Source organism: Anas acuta, chromosome 18 (genome assembly GCF_963932015.1).
Source record: "Anas acuta chromosome 18, bAnaAcu1.1, whole genome shotgun sequence".
NCBI classification, from domain to species: domain Eukaryota; kingdom Metazoa; phylum Chordata; class Aves; order Anseriformes; family Anatidae; genus Anas; species Anas acuta.
Window position 1 is genome coordinate 5,627,095 of NC_088996.1, and position 18,072 is coordinate 5,645,166.

An 18,072-nucleotide genomic window follows, 5' to 3' on the forward strand; every position below is an offset into this window, starting at 1 on the left:
ACGTTTTGTTACTCCATGTGCCCAATAGTCCCCAGTTCCAGGACCAGATTAAGCGCTTGCATCAGACCTGGAACCAAGCCCCACGTGATCCTGGCCAAGTGCTGCGGTCACTCAGAAACTAAGGATTTCTGCTGAGATTTTTTACTTTTTCCTTGCAGTCCAGAACACAGACACACGCACCCCTTCCCTCCTTCTGCTAAACTCAGGTACCAAAACCGCGTCTGTGTTACCTGCGCACTGGGAAGACAGTTTGCTGGTCATCTTTACACAAGGAAATCATTTAGCTGATGTCCACCACCTCATTACCAAATTGTCTAGAAAAAAGCCAGCCAATTTGGAAGTAAGAGAAGCAGGCAGGCACGCTCGTGAGACATGCCGGGATAAGGCTCGTTTCCCTGCAAACATGGTGAACCTCAACATCAAAACAAGTCAGAACATTTTCCAGCCGCCCTCAGGACTTCATCCACAACATCTGAAAGCAGGAAAATCTTTAACTGGAAAGGGGGAATCAAAATCAGCCTAAAAATGCAATCAAGTCACACTGGGAATTCAAGGGATTCCATTAAGCAAGTGCTCAGGGGGTGTCCAGCTACAGGAAACCTCCAACTACACAGATCTTTCTGAGCTGCTGGGACTGGTGATGGAGCTGCTGCAGGGATGGGGGCATGGTGTGCCCCGCGTACGGGCTCCTCGAGGTGCCAGAGGTGCTGTGGCACCACCGTGCTCATGGACGTATGGCACGTGAGGGTGGAGCAATGGGAGAGGCAACGCACTGGGCATGTATAGGGGTGAGGGACACCCACGGCAGGCGAGCGCAGCCCCTCGGTCCTCGCACAGTGGCACATCAGCAGCTTGCCACCTCTGTCCACACCAACAGGGCAGCACATTGCAATGAGCGAGTATCCAAGCAGCTTTCAGTTTTTACATCCCCTTAAAAATAAAAGATCCCCGGTGGAGGCACAGACTCACACATGGCAAGGCTGAGCCCAAAGATTCCAGTCCTGAACCTTCCATAAACAATCCTCTGGCTGCAGGGTCAAAAACTGCGCTATTTCTCCTCATCTCGTTTTGATGTAACGCCATCAGCTCTAAGTTGTGGGGTGCAAGGACTTGAAAGACCTCAAGTCCTGCCCGTGTGTGTGCTGGTGCAGTTAGCGCCGCGTGGAAGCGATCCCTGCCCGCGCCTGGAGCTGGGCAGCGGGGCCTGACCGCGCTCGCAGGCAGGACAAAGGCACAGCGCCTCGCTCCGAGCAATAGGACCAGCAGACTCTGCGGGAATCGTTATTAACTTGGCTTTAATTACAAACTAATTTCCTCCTGCATAGCCAGCAATTTCAAGCTCAGTGGAAACTGTAAGGAAACAATAGCATCCGGAGTGAAAGAAACATAAACAAGTAGACAAACTCTGAGCTTCTAAGGGAGTGGTATTTTTAAATGCCCTAAATACAACCACTCTGAGAAATATTCCTCAAGCTAAGCAGAACCATTCTCTTTTACTTTCCGACTAAATATTCATTTTTAAGGCTGATCCAGTTTTACCAAGTTACGGAGAAGACTGAGCAGGTTTGTATAATAGAAACCGGCTGCACCTCAAATACGCAGAGGCTACCACCTCTCCGTAATAAGCTGCTGCTGGAGGTTGCTCATCGGCTCGAGCGCTGCCGAAGCCGTATTTAGCAGCTGACAGATTGCAGCGGGAAGCGGGGGAGCAGGGAGGCTCGTTAGCGGCACGGTGCTCCCAGCTGAGGCTCAGACAGGCGCTGATTGGCAATGCAGATCATGGAGCCCGTCCCGGCGGAGCCTCCATATGCTTCTTCCCCTGGAGGAGCGATGAATGTCAATTCACCCCTTGGGGTGCGTCATGCGAAAACCCTCCCGAGGGTGAAACGAGAGCTGACAGCAGCCAGCCACAGGTGCCCGGCTGAACTTTCAAGCTCCGGCCGCTTTCACAAGGAGTCAGGAGGAGCGGAGCTGTGTTTGCTGCGTTTCCATGTGCAGCGCTGATGCACGCGCTCCCCTCTCCAAATCAGCTGCATGGAGACACAAGGGTAACACAGGCTCACCTACCACAGAACAAGAAGATCAGTCTTTACACGGGTAACTCCTCAGCACACTCGGTATTTCCCTGAATCCGTGGTCCAGCGCAGTGGCAGGGGATCGACAGCTCCATATGGCCAACCCCACCGCGACGCCTTCCCCTTCCCCGTGTCCGTGTCTGAAAGGCGCTTCGCAGCCTTCTGCCAGCGGCTCTTGACAGGCTTGCCAGGCCTTAATTAAGCTTCACGACACCTCCGTGAAGTTGACTAATATAATTAAGCGAATCTTCCAGATGAATAAGCGGAGGAGAGGTGAGATCAAACAGCAGGATGATGGAGACAAAGCTAACCAGCGGCACAGGAGGTCGCGGTGCCCAGAGCCCCCATCTCTGCCGTGTTACAAAGCCCCTGCCTTTCCCCCACTCCTCATAGTTTACTACACCTGACTTTCTTCTGCAAAGGCTGATTTGGATCCTCATCCTAACCAGAAAACAACTTCTTTTGGCAAGCAGACGTCAAGGCGTCGGGCTGCCATCTCCAGCAGTGCCACCCAGGCGTTTCTTGTAAGTACTGGGATCAGCTGTGCAGGTACGTGCAGCGATCTGCTCGACCATTAACTACGGTGAGGGGAAGCTGCAGTCCAGGGGCTTCTTTCAAATAAACTTTCTGAAATTCCAGTGACTGCATATAGTCTAATTGTTCTCAGATTGTCCGGGTATTTCCTAAAAACAAGCATCTCTCATGGGATTTTTTAATTCCGACGTAAAGTGGAAGAATGATTCAGAGGAAAAGCAGTCCAGGGGCTGAGCCTTGCTAAGACCTGAAGCATGACTTGTCTTAGAACTTAAAAGGATTATCATGGACTTGAAGATGAATGTGCACCTAAAGCATTCCATTAGGAAGACTGTTCACTTGGGATGTTTTTCTGGAAACCAATATTTATAATGAAATCATAACTATTAGGGTGAAACAGGAACAAAATGGAAAATTCCCTGGCTTGGAGTTGAGCTGGATCTGTAATGCCTCACCTTCACACAGGCACTCTCCTTCAAAGGAGCCTTTCCAAGCAGCTTCTTGGTGCTTAAAGAGCTCTTGGCCAAGGGCTCCTTCCTTTAGTGCCTGTACCAAGATGAGATTACGCTGCGATATCCACAGCATCGCGGCCACCCATTACTAAGGAAGCTCAGCCCTTGGAGGCTCAGGATCCAACATCTGTCCCAAAACTCAACAGCAGAGGCACTTGAGGAGAAGTCACTCCCGTAACGCCTGTCGATGAGCCTTCGGTGTGTGCAGGGCTGCTGGGCTCTGGGCTCTGCCTCCTGACACGAGCGTTACGACTGCCAGGGAGCCGCCTGTCCTGGCTGCTCGTGCCATCGCCTTCCCTCTTCCCACCCTGATGCTCCGGGCAGCAGCAGCACCTCGTGCTCTTTGCTAAGCCTGCCGGAGGGGACAGGACCACACAGCTGTGGGAAACTTCTCGTGACACCCCTCCTCCTTACCCCTGCCATTCCCCAGTGCTGAGCCTCCACTTTCTGGAAAACGATCAAGTGATGGCAGCTCCTGGGACTCGAGCCACGCTGAGTTTTTTGTTTTGCCTCATCTGTTTCTTTATACTTCTCTGTGTCCCAAGTGGCTCTGACATAGGAATTCCTGCTTTTCATTTTTCTGCTGTACAAGATGTCAGCAGATAACAATCCATGCTTCATTGGTGCCGTTCCATAATTGAAAGAGCCAGCAATATATCAGGCTTGGAGTCTGCAAACCCCATCAATAAGTACTCTATTACTGGGGCATAATTTTCCACCACCCCTCAGATGAGACTTTGCAGGCAGCAGGGTTATATTGCTGAACCCACACTTCACTGCAAACTGTTTAAGATAATGTCTACTAAACTATACTCTATTGTCACAAATTAGTTTCTCAGACAACCGGTGTCTAGCAAAAATGTACTTAATATGCAAAGCTGTCTGTTTAGATCTATCTGTCTTCCAGTAAAGCTACCTCAGGGAAAAGAGAACTAACTGTAGTCCAGAATCACTGCACAGGTTTCTTTCCAAGTCAACGTACACTTTTCTCCGGGAAGGAATTCTTCCTGTGTCACCAGCACTTTTGTTTTGTTTGCTGGCCTTACCCTGGCTTTTTGGCAGACCCCAACGGCTCCTGCAGCGCTGCTGCTGTGCCAAGGCAGTCTGAAACCTGCCTGGCCTCTCTCTTAGATTGAATTCTCTGAGCTTTCCCATAGCACGTTAAGAATCAGCTTCCTGGTCATTTTCAACAAAATCCTATCAAGTCCCAGCAGTTTCCCCTTTCGGTAAGTACCAGGGGGTTGAGTTTTAATTACTTGCTGCAGAATCCCCTTATCAGCAGCAACTTTGGCAGGCGCCGGCTATCTGCTATCTGGGAGCACAACTGAGACTATTTCCACGCCTTCAGACCCTTCCTTGAAGCTGGCCTCATACCCATTACACACCATCCTTAGAACCACTGCTGGAATATGGGCTCAGACACTCACAGGCAGCTCCTTCCCTCCACAACTCAGCATCCACGAGCCCTCCTCCCTTCCCTTCTTGTTTGCACAAACACGCTGTTGGTAATTCAGTCACAGTGCCTATCTGCTCAGCAGACATATCCCAAATGTCTTTCTTGTTGCACAGAATCCCGTTTTCATTCACTTTTAGCCCGACAGCTTTGAGGCTCTGGAAACTCCCCTGAAGTCTGCTGCTTTGGGGAATCAGCTTCTGTGAGGACACAAAGCCTAGAGGGAGCGTATTTCACCCCAAATCCTCCGAAATCTCATTCTGCTACGTAGCAAGCATGATGTGCAACCAACTTATTGAACGACTTCATTACAGTTATTTTCCAATGACTCCAAAGTTTTATCCGTACAGCCCCAGTGGGACACGCTGCAATTCTCCCTGAAGAGCTACGTTTGGGTCTTCCACCTCCCTCCTCCATCCCTCCCACACAGCCAGTGCCTGGCCCGAGATGTTGATGTCCTGCTCCCAACCCATCAGGGGTAAGCTCCACTCCTGACCATGCCGATGCCTTAAACTCTGACTGCCGTCTGCTCGGTGCCTTTCTGCAGGGCAGAACGGTGGCCACGCACCTCCTGCCTTTTTGCCACATTAAAAGCTCCGACCAGCTCCGTTTTCCCTTCATGCCAGGAGCCAGGTAGCCAAACTCCACACCGCTGAGAACAAAAGCAGGCAGCAGAGCAGCCTCAAAGCAAAAGGAGACATAAAACCACATTAGACCTCGTGGTTCAACGCATAAACAGAACGAAGGGAGGCCCTCCCAGAGCCCCGCGCTTGAATTCAATAACCATCCATAACTACCCCCAAGGATAGTTTCTAAAGAGGGGAGAGCAATAAACAGCACTTCCCCTCTTCATTACACAACTCCAGCAATAACTATGATGAATGGCAATGAACAACTGGGTTTCATTGCTGGATTTCCAGGCTGTGGTGTCCAACAAAGGCAGCGTAATAAAGACAGATGGCAGTGGATTAACTCTTCTTGCAATGCAGCCAGTGCTGGTTGCTCAACTGCTCTCATCCCGGCTCCAGAACAGGCACAGCCTCAACGCAGCCCCGGCAAACCCAGAGATTTGGTTCCGGCCGGAGAGCAGAGCTGAGCAATACGTGCTAATTCTGGCGTTTTGTTTTCAACACAGCTGTTAAATAAGCAGAAAACCCAGAACAAAGTGGGTTTTCCACAAAATATTGCTGCTCTTTTTCAACCGACAGTAGAAATTGCTTGACTGCTTTTTAATTCGGAAACCTCAAAGAGAAAAAAAAAAACTGAAATTGTTGCTGCCTTGACGCAAAGGAGATTGCTTTTTTAAAGTTGTTACATCTCCCCCTCTGGTTTTGCCCAGTTAGCACAAATAACGAAGATCATTTTGCATGCTTTTTTGGTAGATTTCATGTGGCGCTAGCAGGTGCACGTTTGCTGTCACGCTGACCTTCCCGGGAAGTTTCAGATCAGTTCAAACAATAAAAGAAGAAATAGGGTCTAGGAGGAGAGCTGGGCTGTGCCCGCGGCTCTGCCACTGCTTTGCTGTATGCAAGCATAAGAAACGACTCTACATTTCAGCATTAAACGGGTGCACGTACTGTCAAAATTAGCAGGGGAGGGGTCTTACCACAACCAACTGAGTCCATATGAGGAGACCTTCGGATGGAAGGTGCTAAACAAAGGGAAAATTATCATTACTTTCCATAAGTGAAACCGCCAAGCAAAGCTACCTCAAGCAGTCACTGCAAATTCGGGTCTTCTGTTTGTAAGCCCACCGTAACCAAGCCGAATTTCTGCAGATATTTCTGCTATTCGAGAATATTTGCTGGGCTGAATAATTTTCAGATGGCGTTTTTGGGAAAGACGTTTGATTTGCCCATTCATTATCTGTTACTCCGGATGTGGGCCGGGCTGCACCAGGCAGCATGCTGCAGCTCCCGCTCACTGCCTGCCTGGCAGCAAGTTTATTAGATGGGAGAATAATGAATAACCAATAATGAATACTCTTGTTTTTGTGTGAAAACAGATGAGCATGTGAAAAGCAGCAGCTCTCTCCACTTTCTTGCCAGCAGATCCCCTTTCACAGTCATGTTCTCCAACAGGAAAATGCAAGCAGATGCCCGATCCAGCCAAACCTCTGCCCGTTCACCAGCTCCAGTTTTGCTGCCTTACCAAAACCACCAACGAGCCTGCCTGAAATACGGAGCTGGCCACTTTGGGGCCGAGCTGTTGTCTTTACAAAGATGAGACAATAAGAAAATAAATAAAATAAAATGAACACCCTTGTTTTCTACAATACACGCTGACCGGCCACATATTGCTTTGGGTTTTTTTGGTCTCTCCTGGGCATTGACAATCCCTCCCTGCAGTACAGGCTCACTCCTGCTCTCGTGGGTGCTTCTCTCATCCCGGTGGATTGCTTTTGGGACTTCTGCAACCCCCTGTGCCCTGCCCATTTCTGCTCTGGGGCAAACGCCAAGGTCTGACCTCCCCAGCCACCACAAAACCGTATCCCCCAAACCTCTTTGCCACTGCACGATGGAAAGCACAAACCCACGCTCAACTCTTTTCCTCTTCCCTGTTTTTGCTGACCGCGTGACTCCCCGTTGCATGTAATTATTTTGGTATGCCGGTGTTAATGATGTGTCCGGTTCACTTAGCCTGTTCATCAGTATTGCTGGTCATTTGCTGTTTCTTTGTTTCTTGCCTCCCAAAAGGTCACTCCATCATCAGCAAAACCAAGCGCAACGCATCCATTATTTATCAGGGCGGGCTCAGTGCTCACCTGTCCCTGATTTCAAGGCCGTGCTCCCTCCTGCTCCAAGCCCACCTCACGGTGTGAAGCACCTTCTGCATAAGGCGTTCATTAAACAGGAATTATGGATTGGAAACATGAAACTTGCTGTGCTACACGTGGAGATTTCGTAGCATTTGAACCGTCCTGCATTTCTCAACACCAGCCCCCCGGTCCCGCTCCTGCTTTGCCTTCTATTGATCGAGCAGCTATTTATACGTAACTCTATGAAATGAAGGCTCTGCATTTTGCTGTTTGGCCTCAATGGGGGCCTGCTTTCACCCTCCATCAGCAAAGGCAGCCTGCATCTGCTATTCCCTTAGCCTAACCGGTTTCTGGGTGCTCACCAGGGCTTCCTGCACACAGCTCGATTGCGTTATCGACCACAGTCCTCCAGAACCCCATCACAGCACAGAGCTCCAGGGAAAACCACCCAGATACTGTGGAACACCTCGTGCAAAGCCAGGGATCATCCCACCGCTGCTCTGGGGGACCAGCACCCTCACCACGCGAGTGCTCCCATCGGCATCTGCAGCCCCCCAGGCCATGCAGGACGCTGGGGCCAGGCGATGCAAAGCTTCCCCTGCCTCCGGGGAGTCTTCGAAATCTCAGCCCCTGAGAAGAGCCATGGTTGTCAAAAGTGCCCATTCGGGACTTATTACAACAGGGAAATTCTGACCTCCAGGTACAGGCACCACGGAGGCAGAGCTCGGCATCCTGACACCACAGCCCCGAGCTCCCCCCTGTTTGTCCTGGTTATCGGCCTGGAAAAGATCACCAATTACCCTCTTCCCAACCACCAGGCTCCTGCCAACAAAAGATGAAAAGCACATTTATTTCTCTTAAGTGAGATCTTTTTGTGACACATAAGGACCCTTGTATACATGACAATTACTTGTAAAAAATGTCTCTCTGTCTCCAGCACATCTGTAAATGGATTTAAGCCCATATAAAGGATGTAAAAATGGCTATAACCGCCCCAGTGCAGCTCCCTGGAAGCTCTCAATGGTGTTTTTTTCACGTATATAAAAGCCAACACAGAACAAAAAGGCCTGTCAGCAAAGAAAGGTAGGCTCGCCTTTCCTCACCTAACTAGAGAAACTTAATTTTATTTATTTTTATTGACAATTTCAACAACTATTTCTCAATCATTAAAGCAAAAAGCCCAGGCTCAGCCAGTCAGCCCATCATTTCTCTTTAGCTTTTTATGTGTGCTAGGAACTCTTCGGAGACGCAATATCTTGTTTGCAGAGACACCCTAGTGGCAACACGACATTACTCAAAGCACCCAGCCAGGCTCACGCAGGCAGCACGGCGTTACGGGTCCCACCGTGCCCCCCACCACCGCCAGCCCCCGGCTTTGACATTCAGGGAAGGTGAACAAAACCCCGTTTAAACAGCAATGCTGTCATCGTCTGGCGGGTAATTATTGACTGTTGCATTTTCTTCTTACTATTTTTACTGTTTATTTTCTGACAGATGCCCCCCCGGGTCCCGCCTTGCTGAGGTTCGTGGCCAGCAGCACCCCAAGGCACAGCGGGATGCGCCCGCACTGAATCGCAGACACGCCACTCGTCCTCCCCGTGCCCAGGGGGTCCCAAGGGCCAGGCTTACACAGGGAGGCAGGAGTCTAAGGGAGCACGGAGGAGAGGGAGGAAGCCACCAGGATTTGCCAGCAAAGCGCTCTGGTTCCCACATCCCAAGGCAGGCAGGGGAGCTGGGCACCCAACGTGCACAACCGCTGGGAGATTCTGGCTTTGGGTGCCCCACGTGCAGAGCAACGCTGGTCCCTGCCCCCAAACTACGTGGGGCAAATCCTCCACGTGTTACAGGCAAGCAGTGAACATCTATAATTTAAAAAAAGGAAGAAAATGACACGGAGGCTTGCAGAGATACGTTGCTTTGGGGCAAGGCTGCTCTTCCCTTCCCGGCACAAGCCTGTCTGGCCGTATCCTGCGCGGGAGATAATAAAATCAGCGCTGTGCTACCTTGGCATCTGTGCTTTCACACAGCAGCGAGAACGACTCCCGGCTCCTATTTGCACTATTACCCTAACAACAGCGCGGGGTGTCAGGTGTCTGCGAGCTAAAGGCTTCCCTGTCTGCGCCACGATATTAAAAGCATATGCAATGAGACTGCACCTTCTGTTCGCACTCTGTCAGTAATCCCGCGCAGGCAGGTTTGCTGTTAACCTTCCTAATGGAAAGTCTGTTCGATGGCTTGCTGGCTTTGCCTCAGTTAAGTATTATCTGCAAAGATGCAGACTGTTGATTTGTGGGCATCCTCTAAAGTGAGAGCTGCAGAGGCTCAAAAGAAACGGCTCGATGCAGCCTGGAGCCAGTGATGGGAGGCAGCTTTTGCCCAGGCGCAGCTCATGACAGTTTTTATTTTATATCAAATATAAAAATATAACAACCTCACATACATATGTGTGTATATATACACATACGCACACATATATGATTCCTACAGAGGAAATAACTTGCGTTAGCTGGTTTGGAGAGAGGCGAAAAGAGACCTCGACTTAATTACAAATTTACTTCTTTCTCTTTCCTGTCTTTCCACCCCTGCCCCTCACCCCCTGATAAAATGAGGGTAAAAAGCCCTGCAAATGGCAATATCCAATATTCATTAGTGGCTTGTGAGAGAGACAGAGACACACAACTCATTACTGGGTTCTTCACCTTTACCCTTGACAATGGTTATTTACATAATAACCTGACCCTTAGGTTACTCTTCATTAACAAACACATGTGCAAACACAGAAGCAGCTGGCTACAACTCATAAATATATATTGTTAACCTTGGCTTAGAAGACTTACTTTCACTTACTAGAGGGAAAAAAAAGGAAAAAAAAAAGGCAAAGAGACACTGCTTTGCATAGCCGTTATGTCAGCACCCCGTGGATGGGCTGGGCGCAGGACACGGCCCCGCAGCCAGGTTCGCTGAGCAGCCTGCTAGGAGCTGGCCCTGCCTGGTGGGCAAAGCCGGGCAGAAGCAGGGAAGGAGCTCCCCAGAAAAGCAGCTTTTTCAGCTGACTGCTGCAGTTCAGGTCTCTGATTCTAAGTTTCAGACTCTGTGTGGATGTGGGGAAACATTCGTGTGCTGGGTCCTGTCAGAGCAGGCCTCCAAGCTTCCCTTCGTGTTTCTGAAGGCATCTGAAACTGCTGCTGAGATGTTAACATCAGCACACGGCTCTGGGAGCCAACCCTGATCCTTGGTCTGACACAGGCCAGGTGTACCTGTGGGTTTGGCCAGAGCTTGACCCGAGCAGAGGAAAGGCACGCGGAGCTGTCTGGAGGACGGGGAGGTTTTTGCTCAGATCCACTGTGATGGCTCGGCCACCTCCCGGCCACCCCCAGCCCAACTGCATCCACCCGCCTGTGCCTATGGGCAATGCTCTTCCAAAAATTCAGCAGAGGGTTCCCCCCCAGACAGACACAAACCAGCAAGTGCACCCAGGGCAGGTCTCTCAGCCCATCTCATGAATTCCTGCGTGCATGTACTGGTGCTTCGGGAGTGACAGATGCTTTCACAAGCTCGCTAAATCACCAGGAGCAGCTCCATCGTTCCCAAAAGTGACTCTTGGCTTAGCATCATTTCCGATAAGGCACTGCCTTCAGTCCCTCCCCTATTCCCAAAACAGCCCCCCCAACTCCAGTCCATCCCAGCAGGGACCCCCCGCTGCAGGCTGACTGTGGGGACAGGCTGGGCTCCTTGGGCACAGCTTGGTGTCCTGGTGGCGGGCAGGGATTGGTGATCTGAGGGCCTTTCTGCTCCTGCTGGCGATTCCCTCTCTCCAGGAATTGCCCCGTTCCAGCCCAGCTGGCGGCAGGGAGCTGGGAGAACAGCAGCACGGGGCTGGTATTTGGGAAACAAAGGGATTGCTTCATGAGAACTTAAACGAGGATGCGGTGTAGTTGAAACAGAGTCATATCTGGTGCTTACAGAGCACAAACCTTAATTGTGTTTACATATCAGAACCCAACATTAACAACTCATGCTATAAAACCCTAAAAAAAGAGAGCCAAACCCGCCGTTGCAGGCAGGCTGTGTTACCCAGCACAGACCGCTCGGAAGCCCTTTTACCTACTCACTCTATTTCCAAACCAATTACTAGCTTACAGTTTGCAAAGCAGGCTGACACTTGGGGTTTCAGGCAGGGACTTCCTTCAGTCCCACTACCAATCCAACTATGTTTTAATTTAGTGAAGAGGGAAAGCATATAATTTTTTAGCTTCAGGGAAGCCAGAGGCAATCACAAATATCCCTTGAGCTGAGTCAAATTCTTCAGTTTAAAGAAGCAGCCCATTCTATTGCAATAATTGGACTTTAGTGTCCCTTTCATTTAAAGAAACAATAGCTGATCTGGAGAGCTGATCGCCTGGACACCGGGCTTTTCACCTCTGGGACCCCAGTCACAGACCTGACTATAATTGGATGAACCCGGAATAGCAAGTGCCTCACTCGTGTGGAAATAATAATAATAATAACAAGCAAAAGCAGACCAATGCACCGGAGATCCTCCTTTTGGGATCTGTGGTAGCACTCGTGCAACGACGCTGCACCGAGACAGGGGTGGAAAGGCACAGCTTCAGGGTGGAGGAGTCGGGATGGGCTACAGCCGGGCTGGGATACGGCTGGTGTTTGGGGTAGGGCAGGAGCTGCCAGGACCACCGGCTTCAGAACAAAAAGGAAAAAGCACCAGGACTGGCCAAAAGAGATGGAGGTTACAGCAGTGGATGGAAGCTACCGTCCTAAGGACGCAAATAATTACTGAGAAGGAGCCCAAGAAACGCAGCTTCTTGCTTGCTTAGGGTGATACCCGAGCTTCTGAGCAGCGCTCCCACCAGCTGAGGCCAACGCTGCCCAGCACAGCACACAGAAGAGGCTTTTGGTGCTCCGTGGGCTGCGATCGGAGGGGCCAAGGGCTGGGAGAGGCCGCGGCAGGGAAGGCAGCGCTGCCCCGCTGTCCCCAACAAGCGGCAAATGTCAGCCCCAAATTAGCTACGGTAGCGGGATGTATAAATCCAAGTTAGAAAATGCCATCATGTATTTTTAATCCGACTGCCTCGTCACCGCATAATAAAATGAAAGGATTGCCGAGTTTGACTGGCATTTGTAAGTAGCATGTGAAAGGGGCTAATAGAGGGAGAAAATTAGCCGCATTTATCATCTTAACTGCATTCATATTACACTCACGATCCAATTGTTTAAAAATTGGGCTTTTAGAGCAGGTCCTTTTGAAAGTTTAAGCATTCCAAACAACCGTGATTTATTCTCAGAACAAACACCACCTTAAAGAGATTGATTCTGGAGCCTCCGTGAATTGTAAAAGGCGCGGGCTGTGCTGCACGGGCTGCTGGTAAGCGCGGTCAAGGAGCAAAGGCAGCCAAAACACCGGGCTGCTGATCGACACCAGGTGCGGATGTTTAAAAAACCCTGGAATCAGAACTGGGGGCTGGCGACACGTTCCCAGTGTTTGAGAAATCCCTACAAAACATCCCCTTGAAAAACCCTTAGTCTAACGCAAGTTTCAAGACATTTAAACTTTGAGGTGATGTTACCTAAGGTTTATTTTTCTCTTCGTTATAATTTTACATTACTGGGTAGCAGTAGGAGCAGCGAGCAGCATGTTCTAGTGACGTCTTCTGACGTAGGACTTGAAACTCCGGGGTATTTTTATTGCTCAGTCAGTCAGATCAACCCAGCCCTCATTGAAAAAAATACCTACTTCACAGGGATTCCCATTTATAGTGCAATGGAAACTTGTGAGTGAGAGAGGAAAATTCAGGAGAAGGAAAGGAGGCACCACGCTCACAGCTGACAAACTCATCTGGCGAAGCAGTTCCTCCAAGCAGTGCTAAATACCCGCATCCCATAAACGACTGAGCAATGACATTAATAAAACACCCAGCTCAGTGCCGCACCTTGATAACTCCGAGGCTGTTCAGCGCGCTGTTATGATACAAATATAAAAAATTCATATGTATAAATAGAAATCTATGTATAAATTCAACAGCTCCGTTTGAAGGTAACAATCCCAAAACATCACAGTTTCCTAAAGTAACGTTTTGTTTTGTACTATTTTTGCACCTTAAGTTTACCAAAAGCTGCAAGCTCCCTTTCCTAACAAAAAACGTTTCAACTCCAGTTTCTGAGCAGGCCAAACGAGAGCAAACTTGTGAGCAAAGGAGACAAAAATGTCCCCATGGTGTCTCCTTGTGCAAAGCCCCTCCAGGCTGCTGGGGCTGTGCACACGCAGCCCCAGGACACGGCGTGGATCCCCCCAGCCCTGGTGCTGGGCTCTGTTGGTGACACCCCCAGGACAAGGGGAGCCGAGCCCTCACCTGGAGCCCCCACCGCAGCCTCTTTTGCCCCAGCCCCACAGCGTGACCTTATGGAAAATCCCCCCCAACAGGACACGTCCCCACAACATTTCCCCTTCTGGAGTCCTGCCTGCCGTTCCTGCACCACCAGTCCCCGGGGCGGCTTCCTTCCCAATTAGTTTTGATCATTCCTTTTGATCCCGGGATGACCCGAGAATTTATTCAGCGGCTGCGATGCCTCCCGCGCAGGCTCGCGGTCGGAGACTGTCGGGAACCGAAGTTTCCCTGCCTGCTCCGCTAATATGAACTCTGGGGAGATGGGGGCTGCTGATCTCCGGGAGAGGTCCTGGCAAATCTGCAATTTCAAGCAGCTGGCAGGCAGCTGCACCGTGACACAGGCTGAGAGGCGCGAGTGCAGGTCAGGGAGGCTCCCACGCAGGTCGGAGATCCACCCGCGCGGTGACAGCTCGTGGCTGGGGCTGAGCGAGGGAGAACATCTCCCCGCGGCTGGAAGGGTGGCTCCTGAACACCTCCCGGGGTGCTGGGAGCCACTGCCACGCATCTCCCTTCCTCGCAGAGGAGAGGAAAAGCACCAAAGGCCGTGAGATGAGTAAATCCTACGTTAGACTGATGGAATTTGGGAACTACGCCATTGCAGACAAGACCAAAGCCCCGCACAGACACCCTGAAACCTACTGGGGTTAGCTGGAACAGGAGGGACGGTGCTTCCTACCTGGGAAGGAGGCAAGGAGCTGTCACACTGCTCCTGCTCCCTGCTGGAAACCCCAGCCCAGGGGCAGCCCAGCGGCTCCCCGGCCCCAGCGCCACGGGACGGCTCCCCTTGGCCCTCGCCCACCCTGTCCTGACCATCCCGACCGTGCCGCTTCTCATCCACGCTTTGAGGGACCAATCTGTCTCCTAATTAAGCCCGCAGGGTACACCCCAGCGATAGTGAAAGCGTGCAATTAGCCCTGAGTCATCGTTTGCATTCATTTCCCCGGCTGCAAGCTGCCAGGCCTCCAGCGATAGAGACGTTGCGCGCCGGGTCTGAAGCGTTTCAGGCTGGCTTGCAGGGAGGAGTCGCTGACCCCCTCGGTAATTACTCATGCTAACAGCTTAACTAACATGCAAATTCCTCCGCTGACTGACAGGTAAACAGTGCGACGGCCTGCCTCGGCTTGGGGGGAGCCGAGGGGGCGACAAGGAGGAAAAAAACGAGGGGGCGGAGTGACATCCATGTACCAGCTCGTGGCGGGTCCAGGTCCGGCCTGGCTTCCCTGAGTGACGTGATTCATTACCCTTATTCCACGCCTGTCCTAACAAAGTTGTGGTTGCAGTGTTAATTGAGGAGGGAGGGCACAGGGGGGGCTTTTTGTGCCGCTCTGCTGGCACGGCCACCCTGCCACGGGGACGCTGGGCACCTCGGCTGGCACGGGAAGGGGCCTCCGGCACCTCCTGCAGCCCCTGCCCTCAAAGAGCAGCTTCCCCGCCGCCTGCATGCAGCATTCTGCTCTTTGAGCTCTCTGAAAGCAGCGAGGGAAGGAGCAGGAGCAGGTTTTGAGCAAAAATCTCCAACTTTTGCCACGTCGATTCCTGCAGCCATCCACGCTTGCTCCCCGTGCCCATGGCTGCGGGCAGCCGGCCACGGCCAGCGGCGGAGGTGGGAAGGGGAAATGGCAAACCTGAACTGCAGCCGTGCTCCGGAGAGATCTGAAGTAGCCACCAAGCCAGACTGCTCCCTGGTTTCCTGCTCCGCGGAGCTGCTGCCCTGAGGTTTGTTTGTCCTGGCTGGCGGCCAGGCAGGGGAAGGAGCGGAGCAAAGCCCCCGTGCCACCGCGCGGGGACCTCTAACGGGGCTGGGAAGGAGGCGCGACAGGGGAGGGCTGTGATGAGCATCCTTAAAACGTGGGGGAAACCTTGAGCAGGAAGGGGAATCGCACCCCAAAACCCAGCTGCTGGGCCCGCTGCCCCGTGCCAGCTCCAGCCCAGGGAGGACAAACGGCCTCAGCAGTGGTGCTGGTGTTTGGGGTTGCGAACGGCGTGGGCTGGGGCACCTCAGCACGGGCACACGAGGCTGCTCCGTCCCACGTGCCAGCCCCACGTGTCCCACCTGCAAGACGAGCCCTAAAGAGGGCACTCTGCCAAACCGCAGCTCGCTGAGGTGAGCTAGAGAAGGGAAAAGGCACCCGAGGGCAGGACAGCACCGAAGTGACCCCAAACTTTGTGCTGGGGCAGCGGGGCGAGCATCCCGCGCCGTGCAGCAAGCACCAACCAGCACAGCCTCATCTGCCCGCTGCCGGGAGCTGCTGCCAGGCCAGCCCGGCCCTCCCTGCATCCCTCTCCCCGCGTATTTATTTCTTTTAAGTGGCTGTCAAAAACATCTGTCATGTGTAACAACCAGCCGGGGCGCGGGGATGGGGAGAGGGAACGGGGCTGCCCAGCTCGCGAGGCTGCTTGCCACAATAGCTGTCTTCATCTCCGCTTTATTTATTTATTTTTGTGAAAACCTCCGGCGTCAGCGCTCTGCACAGAGCCTGCTTACAGCTCCAAAAAGCACCTCTATTATTCTCAGGCCATTTGGTAGCGGTTGCCATGGAGATCAAAAGCAAAATGGCATGCAAATCAACACAAGCCCCGGCGTTCAATAACAACGTTAAAAGGGCAGCCAGATAAGACGAGGAAAAACACTTGAAATGCTTCAACCTGCATTGCTGGCTGTGATTAGATCTGGAAGGCAAGAAAAATACCCTAATGGATTACACCAAGCAGGGGTAAAGGACTCGAAAACACAGCTCAGTTGTGGCCCGCAGGGTGGTTCCGGCACAACCCCCCCACGCACACACATGCCCACGGACACGCACCTCCTAAAGCCCAGCAAAGAATTTAGAGTGAATAATTTATGCAACAATTCCCTCCACCCCCGTATCTATAGAGATTTTTTTTTTTTTTCCCTTTTTGGAGAACGTCTGCAAACAGCCAGCAGGCTCCCGGTGCTAGCAGGCGGTGCTGGAACCGCCTCTTCCCAACTCTGCCGTCCCCTTTCGCCTCCCCGGGGAGCGGTGACGCAGGCGGCAATGGCAAGGCCAGCACCGGGCGGCCACTGCTGCTGCTGCCGCTTATTTGTGACTTGTCCCCTCGTTGCTAGCAGTAAAATGAACACGGGGTTGCAAAGCAAGCACCTGGGAATGAGGTTTCAGGGTGCTGAGGGCTGGCAGCCCTGCGCTATGGGTAAGGCGGCACCGAGGAGCACGCAGGATCCCGGCCTCGCTGCTGCATGCAGGGGATGCTCGTGGGGCGAGGAGCTACCCGTGGTTTGCTTTCCCCTCACTGCTGTCGGGCGCTCTCGGGCCTTCAGACGCACCAGCCCTGCCTGGAAGCCAGAATTACTCATTTTTCACCGGCCTGCCCACAGCGCTGCAACCGCAGCATCCAGTGCCTCCGAAACATGAATGGATTTATTATACGCCACAATAGACAATATTAATAAATGTATTGCCTTTTGGAAGGAACCAAAGACTTAGGAGGGAAGAGCATTATGGGGTTGGGATGCCTAGGGCTTCTTTTTCCAGGCATGAATTAGCTCTGGACACCAGCGAACACGCTGCGGGGCCATCTCCTGCCCACCTCACCCACTGACCAAAGCCCAGCTCTGGAAAGGGCAGCACGCGGGGGGCACTGTCAGGGAAAGGTTTGTCCAAGGGACTTCAAGCAAATCACTGGAATTGTGATTTTTTAAAAGGTTTCAAACAGCCCAGCAAAAGCCAATGTTGTTCTCCAAAAGCCAGCTCCTGCCAGATTCCAGGAGCCTTTTCCAAAATGTTTTGGCTACGAGTACGCACAAGGACCCCGGAGGCTGCTGGAGGTGCCCAAGCCGATTTCTCCCACTTGGCTGAAAGATTTTTTTCTGGAAGAAAATGGTGCAAAGGCCAGGGAAGGATTAAGGACAAATGAGGCCCTAGCTGGAGGCTCAGCAGCCGCTGCACCCCGCTGGCTGTGGTCCTGGCACCTCTCAGTGCATTCGAGGGAGAGCTCTGCCCTGGCTGCCCGCACACCCCGATGGGCTGTTGAGTAAAACAGGGCAAAGCTGATGTTTTGTTTTTTTCCTTCCCCTTTTAATACTGTTTTTGTTGTCAGCCAGACTCACCACTAGTAGGACTCAGGCTATTTTAAGCTCTCCATCCATCCTGATTTTGGGTCACTCATCTTCAGGCTGCCGAAGCTTTTCAGACAACACAGTTTAGTTTCAAGCAGCGAGTTTGTCTGAGAGCACCTGAACAGAGCGACTCCCCAGAAGCGCACGTTTCTAACACAAAATCCCATCCCTCTCCCCCACAGGATCCTGCTCCCTTCTCCTCGCAGCCCCACAACCAAACTACTTCTGGCCAAAAGCTTCAGC

At 52.0% G+C, this 18,072-nt stretch overlaps 1 protein-coding gene across 6 annotated transcripts in view; it reads right to left on the reverse strand.

Moving 5' to 3' along the window:
• The window catches only part of TNRC6C (trinucleotide repeat containing adaptor 6C), a 289,499-nt gene that overhangs the window by 191,479 nt on the left and 79,948 nt on the right, over positions 1–18,072 (reverse strand). The window lies entirely within an intron of this gene.